Genomic DNA, 7,673 nt, shown 5'->3' on the forward strand with positions numbered 1-7,673 from the left:
ACACTAGGGTTGGAGGATCGGGAGGGGAGCTTAATCCAACACGACTGTATTTTTCCAGAGGATGAAAAGAGCCTGTGAAGAAGCACACCCCCAGGAGAGGCTACGTGCCACCCAGGACAAAGCGGTGAGTGCTGGGGCAGCGAGCCAAGGACCGCAGGTACCAGCCAATGTGCTCTACCAGGCCGCGCGCATGCGCCCAGGGCCCAGGGCGGAGCGGCCCCGCCCACCAGCGCCCTGGCTTCAAAAAAGAAGCTGGGCTTGCAGAGTCAACCAGTTCTTTGCTAAAACAGCAACCCTAAGAAATGGGTGCAGGTTTGAAATGTTAGATTTCTCCACTAGCTGACAAGCGCGCCTGCCATTTCTTTGTTTTGTCTTGTTTTTGACCTTGCGAGTGATGATGTAATTTGAACTCCATGTATTGATGGGGCGCTATGAGGTAAGTACCTCTTTATTATTCCCCCTCAAATCTCCCACTCCTGGGCCACGGCTGCTCACATGACGCCCACAGGATCCAAGGCGGGGAGCGGAGAGGGGGTGGTTCCCAATTCACCAGCTTTTGCTTGGTCTTCAACTGGGAGGTCGGGGTGGGGGGTACCCCGCGGACCAGGTTCAGATGCAGGCTCAGATTCCGCAGGTCGGGGTTCACCCGAGCCTCTGCATTTCCAGTGATCACCCCGATGCTGTACTGTTGGTCACTCCCAACAGGCTTGGAGTACCAGCGGGCTTTTAGTTCACGGCGCATTGGGGTCAGATAGAAAACTTTGGGCTCTTCGAGAGAACAGCCAGGCTGGATGGGGGAATGTATGAACGGGCTTCCCTGACATGCATTGAGTCAGGGCGTACAGAACCCTGCCAGCTCCGGGACGCTCCCTGCTGCAGTGACAGAGGACAACATCCCTTCTCCAGGGTTATTTCTTTTTATTGCCAAAGTCTTATCTTTTAGATTCCAGTTTACTAATGAAGACAGGGTTAGAATGCCTTGCATGAGATCGAGATTTTGTTATCAGCGCCACAGTTTCCAGCTTGTCAGTACCTCTGATTCCTCTCTGGGGTTTCAAAGCCCTTCCTAAATCCAGCTCCTTGGGCACTTAAAATAAAGATGCTTTAATAATAATACAACTTGTAATATTTCAATCAAATCATAATTGAAAAAGAAATCTATACTGTTTTCACCTGTCCAACATCTACTTGTTTTAGGGACTTTTGAACCCCCTTCTTAGGAGTGATGGTGGGTGGGATCAAATAGAAGACAGCATTGCTTTTTTATGTTAACATTTGACAGTGTGAGAAATGGACTTTGTCAAATTAAGGACTGCCTTACCAATGCATCAGAAGCATGCATCTCAAACAAGTTTTAGTTCCTTCTGATGACACAGCATTAAACTGAACCATAACCCCACTTCATCATTACGAAGAAGGGTGGAACAGTGAGAGGCCCTTCTGTCCCGGACGGCCTCTGTGCAGGCAGCCCTCGGATGGCATTTCTTTCGGGGCTTTTGTTACTGTGAAGGAAGACTTTTTACTTCTGTCGCATGATTTGACACTGAAAATTATTGAAAAGAACAAAACCAAAGCCATGATAAAAAAAAAGAAAGAAAACAGCCCAACGTGTTGTGTATGTGTATCATTTGTATGGCTGGGACCGGTTTTATTGTCTTTGGAACTATTACAAGACTTCTGTTAAACATGTTAAATGTTAAGAGGAAACAGACTCTTGGCAAATGTGGAAAACCAATTACAGAAAACGTCTCTGCTGGAGATGGAGAAGCACAGGGAGGGACAGAGGAACACGTGCCCCCGCCCTTCTCCAACTGCTCAGCACACAGAGATGATGCGCTGTCTTGAGAGAAAATACAACTGTTACGTCGTTACCTTTACTTTTATATTTACAGTAAAATGACACTTCTCAGTTCAATCTACTTGTAGTTTGTAGAGTACAACATAGTTACTTTTCTTAAGGTAAATCTGATGTAAGAGAAGTAGTATTTCCAAAATAAATAACCTAGAGTATGACTATTTGCTCTACAAAAGAAAAATAAAAAGCCTCACCACTAATAAATCAAATTATCTTAAATTTTAAACATTTGAATTAGAAATATTAATCTACTCAAGCTTTGAGAGCATGTCTGTTGTGTACAATGTGAGCATGCTATCATGTGAATATTAATTGTAAGATATAATTGGGCTTCCCAGGTGGCGCTAGTGGTAAAGAACCCACCTGCCAGTGTAGGAGACAAAAGAGATGCAGGATCAATCCCTGGGTGGGGAAGATCCCCTGGAGGAGGGCGTGGCAACCCACTCTAGTATTCTTGCCTGGAGAATCTCATGGACAGAGGAATCTCGCATCCCGTAGGGTCACACAGAGTCAGACACGACTGAAGCGACTTATTACACATGCACACATACTTATACTTGAAATAAATGACTCTTCAATTTTGAATTGATTAAAATTTGAAGAGCTAGAAAGCTGATATCCCGAATGGATCAATCAAGGAGACAAAACCTTTTCAGCTGGGGTCTAGCAGTGGTTTCTTGATGTTCTTGATGCGTTCCACACTGTGCTAAGCTCCACGGTACACAGGTGAATAAAACGTGGTCTCTTGATTTCAGGGAACCTCCATCTGGGAATGGTAGGACATTAATTCAAACGTGATGTGGTCAGTGAACAGGAGAGACAGCCCATGTGGAAGGCGCCCAGGTTGTGTTCATAGTGTCTTTGGGACAGAAAGAGCAGTGGACTCGAGGGTCCAAGTATGTGGGGAAGAGGAGGAGGAGGAGTTTACTATAGGAGAGAAAGGATACAGAAAGGGCCAGGTACAGGCTACACTGGAGGAGTGGGTTGGGGCCAGGTCCTGATGGATGTGGGAGGTGGGAGAGAATGGAGCAAAGAAGAGGCACACTCATTTGGGCTTTTGGGAAAGACTTTTAAGAAGTCTGGGCACGGGGCTTCCCTGGTGGTCCAACAGTTAAGAAGCACCTTGCAATGCAAGGGACATGGGTTTGATCCCTGGTCTGGGAAGACCCTTCATGCCGCAGAGCAACTAAGCCTGTGCACCACAACTGTTACGCCCACACTGTCTAGACCCCACACTCTGCAACAAGAGAAGTCACCACAATGAGAAGCCCGTGTACCACAACTGGAGAGTAGCCTCCCCTCACTCCAACTAGAGGAAGTCTGAGTGCAAGAATGAAGACCCAGCACAACCAAAAATAAATAAATAAACAAATAAAAAGAAGTGTGGGCAGACTGAAAGGACTCACCGACAAGGAAAGGCACCCGGGGACCAGCATGCCCGCGTAGGCTGCGGATCACAGAAAGAAGGCCGCATTTCCAGAATCTGGCTGTGTGCTGAAGCCCAGGAAGAGACGGTGGCCATATGTGGAATGCTAAGAAGTACTAGGACAGGAAGAAATGAGAGAGCAGGTAGGGCTTCCCTGGTAGCTCAGCTGGTAAAGAATCCTGCTGCAATGAAGGAAAGCCCAGTTCGATTCCTGGGTCAGGAAGTTCCCCCGCAGGGAACTTCCTTCTATCCCTGTAGAAGGGATAGGCTACCTACTCCAGTATTCTTGGGCTTCCTTGGCAGCTCAGACGGTAAAGAATCTGCCTGCAATGCAGGAGACCTGGGTTGGATCCCTGGGTTGGGAAGATCCCCTGGAGGAGGGCATGGCAACCCACTCCAGTATTCTTGCCTGGGGAATCCCCATGGACAAAGGAGCCTGGCAGTCTGCGGTCAGTGGGGTTGCAAAGAGTCAGACACGGCTAAGCACAGCACAGGGACTTGTTAGTCACCTAACAATAATTGTAATGTGTAAAATATTTTTCTTAATACTTGGATTTGAGAAATATCAGACGATAATAGCTTAATTATGGACGTTTGTTTAAAAAAAAAAACAAAACACGTAAATAAAAAGACAACCGCTGGTTAATTAGAAGCCAGATGATTCTCTGTGGGGCCCGCAGAGGGTCTCCCCTGCCTGTCTGGGCACCTGAGCTGGTGAGACACTGATGGTGGCCGTGCTTGTCACCCGCTGGTGGCTTGCCTGGCACTGTGCTGCCCTGCATGCTGCTCACTTGGGGGGCTTCCCTGCCAGCATTTCGCTGGAGACGAAGGAGGCCTGGTGACCAAGGACGAAGAGTGGGGAGTGCTGCCACGGGTGCTCGGGGGAGTGGAGGACAGCTGAACGCAATCTTTTTATGCTGCTCAGCCCCCAGGTACATCAAATCCTAACACTGATCCTTCATCACAAAAGTTAAACAGACTTGGTCAACTCAATTTCCTGTGATAATGAGCATCAGAAATCACATGGATTAATGAACCACAAATGATCCCCTCCAGAATAATTTTATTTCTAATTTCTTAACCCTCCTGGTACAAGCCCTTGGAATGAGTGATGGCCAGAACTGAGGCAGGCTGCCCACTCTCCCCGTCCTGGGCAGAGCTACAGCTGAAGATAACAATGGCCACTAAGCATGGAACCAGCGCCTCCACAGAGCAAGGTAAATGTGAGGACATTTGATTGTCTTCTGCATCCTTGACTGTCATTAAGGATGTGCCACTTCTCAGCTAAAGGTACAGACTGAAGAAAAAAGGCAGGGGGAAAAAGTCTTAAAGGTACAGCCCTTTGCTTCAGCTTTATGCTACTGAATGTCCCACATTCCTGTCTTATGTTCGTTTTATTTATTTAAAATATGCTTCCACTCCTTATTTTTGGCCGCATCAAGTCTAAGTTGCAGCACTCAAGCTCTTTATCACAGAACAGGGGCTTAGTTGTCCTGTGGCATGTGGCTCTCAGTTCCCCGACCAGGAATCGAACCTGCATCCCCTGCGTCAGAAGATGGACTCTTCACCGCTGGACCACTAGGGAAGTCCCTGTGTTGCATTCTTGATTCCTCCTCCTTTCTCTGTCTTCTGAAGGACTGGCTGATTTGTAAGCATTCGGACACTAACTGAATAACTGAACACCCTAGATCTATTCTCAGACTGACACCAGTCTGAGATGTAGCTAACCAGCCAATAGGTATTAAGGGGATCCTCAAAGAATTCGCCTGCCAGTGCAGGAGATACAGGAGATGCCGGGTTGGGAGGATCCACTGGAGGAGAAAATGGCAACCCACTCCAGTATTCTTGCCTGGAGAATCCAATGGACAGAGGAACCTGGTGGGCTATAGTCCATGGGGTTGCAGAGAGTCAGACATGACTGAAGAGATTTAGCACACAGCATGAGAAGCAGTATGTCCGAAAGAAGAAAAAGACAAAAGAGAGAAAAGCAGAGGGTGAGGGGGCTTGCTCATGTGCTACTGTCCATGTCCATGTCTGTATGTTAGAGAACAGGAGACGGAAATCTGAGTGGAGTTTTCTCTTTAAAAATGACAGGGATGCTTGGCTTTCAGTAGCAAAGTAAATACAGGTGGCAATTTTGTATCTACATAGTCACCCAAAAGATGAATGAAAGGGCTAATAAAAAAGTATTTAAATGTATAACTGTCAAAAAGAACTATAAAAATGAATAATCATATTCATAGAAATAATTAAGTCTATCTAGTGAATGACAGAGCCAGCAGCTTTGAGCAGACTCAGGATTTTAGGCCTGAGTCCCAGCTCTACACCCACCAACTACCTGACTTTGGACAAGCTACCCTACCTCTAGAGCTTCAGTTTCCAAATCTTTAAAATGGGGGTAATTATACCTGCTCCCAAGGTTTTTGTGAGGATGAAAGAAGATACTTAGGACAGGGTTTGGCATAGACCAAGTGTTCCATAAACCTTACTGCTCTATACAGACAAGCCTATAGTTACACATCAAATACCAAAGCAAAACTCTGAAGGAAGAAACTTGCTGGAAGAGTCTAAAACTTCTTTGGTAAGACATTTCATGCCTTATAGACTGTATCATATTATTTGCTGCTTGTGTTGATTGTAAACAACCTATTGCACTCATGTTAACCTTTAAATTTTAATAACGTTTTAAAATTAATTATTATTGGAGTATAGTTGCTTTATAATCTGTTAGTTTCTGTGGTGCACCAAAATAAATCAACTATGCATATATATATATATATATATATATATCCCCTCTTTTTGAGATTTCCTTCCCATTTAATCCACCAAAGAGCAGAGGTCCCTGTGCTATACCATGTGTTCTCATTGGTTATGTTTTATTCCTAGTATCAATAGTGTATGTCAATCCCAGCTCCCCAGTTCTTCCAGCCGCCTCTTCCCCCTTGGTATCCATACATTTGTTCTCTCCATGCCTGTGTCTCTGAGTCTGCTTTGCAAATAAGATCATCTATACCATTTTTCTAGATTCCACATGTATGCATTAATATATATTTGTTTTCCTCTTTTCTAACTTACTACAATGTTTGACAATCTCTAGTAAAATTTAGTAACTTTTAAGTAAAATTCATTTAATTTAAAAAATCAACAATTTAAATGCTAGAAGTTTAAATTATCAAACGTACATTTGCTTCACTGACAGACATCCACACAGTTATTCATGTTTCACTTCTGGAGACAGCTAGAGTCTTTATACTGATGATTTTTGCTTTTTCATTTCTTTATTACTATGGGTGAGGGTGAGGAGCCTGCAATAACTGTCATTTGAGAAAGCTACAATGTTTAAATATCTTGCTTTTATTTCTTCTTTTCTCAGTATTTCTTCCCTTTTCCATACCAAAAGGGGGGGGCACTATCAAATTAATATAATTTTGAGGAAAGTCTGTAAACTAAATTTATTTAACATCAAATCTGGTTTAGTGGAAATCCCTCTATTAAAGAATGAGGTCATGTCTCTTGCAATGAATCATGCCCATTAAATTTATCTTCTTTTCTGGATACTTTCCTTCCTTCATTTTGTCATTTCCAAGTCTCTAATTCTTGTTGATTGCTCAATTAAATGGAAGCACTGATTTTTTTTTTTAAGTTTTGAAAAAGGCATGAAACTCAAGCTACAAAATATTATTTGTATCAACATATCTGCTTTTAACTCTGCAATAATTTTTCCTATCCAGTATTTTTTAAAGCAAATACTGATTTAATTTTATTAAAAACTCTCCAAACATCTTCTCTTCTGATCGATTTTTTCATGTGTGTCTTCTCTTTTGCCATCTTCTGACTGCTTCGATACTGAAAACAAAATAGGAAAGACGGTTGTTCCCTACTATAATATTCTATTACCCAGAAAACTTACGGAGAACGAAAGTAAACCCTGCTCTTCAAGTTGGCTAATAACTGATTCATCTCCATACATTTCTCTACTGCTCATTTTCCTTGATGCCAAAATTACACACTAAAAGATTACAGCTCCACTTAAATAACTCCCACTTATTTTCATAGACAGTCCGAGGAGAACTATAATCTTCTCAAGGATTCTTCTAAAGGTCTCATCTATTCCCAGGCCTTGAGATATGATCCAGTACATAGGATGTATCAGGATTTTACGCCTGGATTCAGTTAACAATGGAAGCAAATTTGGAAATCTACCAGCCCCGTATCCTTTTTTAACGTGTAAGGAAACTAAGACCCAGAGAAGTTGTACTGTATAGAAAATAATTATTTCACAAATATATATGTATATATCATCTATACTGCTTACATTTTTATAGAGAATATCACATGAATCGTCATAGATACTAATTAAGGGGATCTTGAAGACAAAACTAAGCGGTTTTT

This window comes from Ovis canadensis, chromosome 9 (genome assembly GCF_042477335.2).
Source record: "Ovis canadensis isolate MfBH-ARS-UI-01 breed Bighorn chromosome 9, ARS-UI_OviCan_v2, whole genome shotgun sequence".
NCBI lineage: Eukaryota > Metazoa > Chordata > Mammalia > Artiodactyla > Bovidae > Ovis > Ovis canadensis.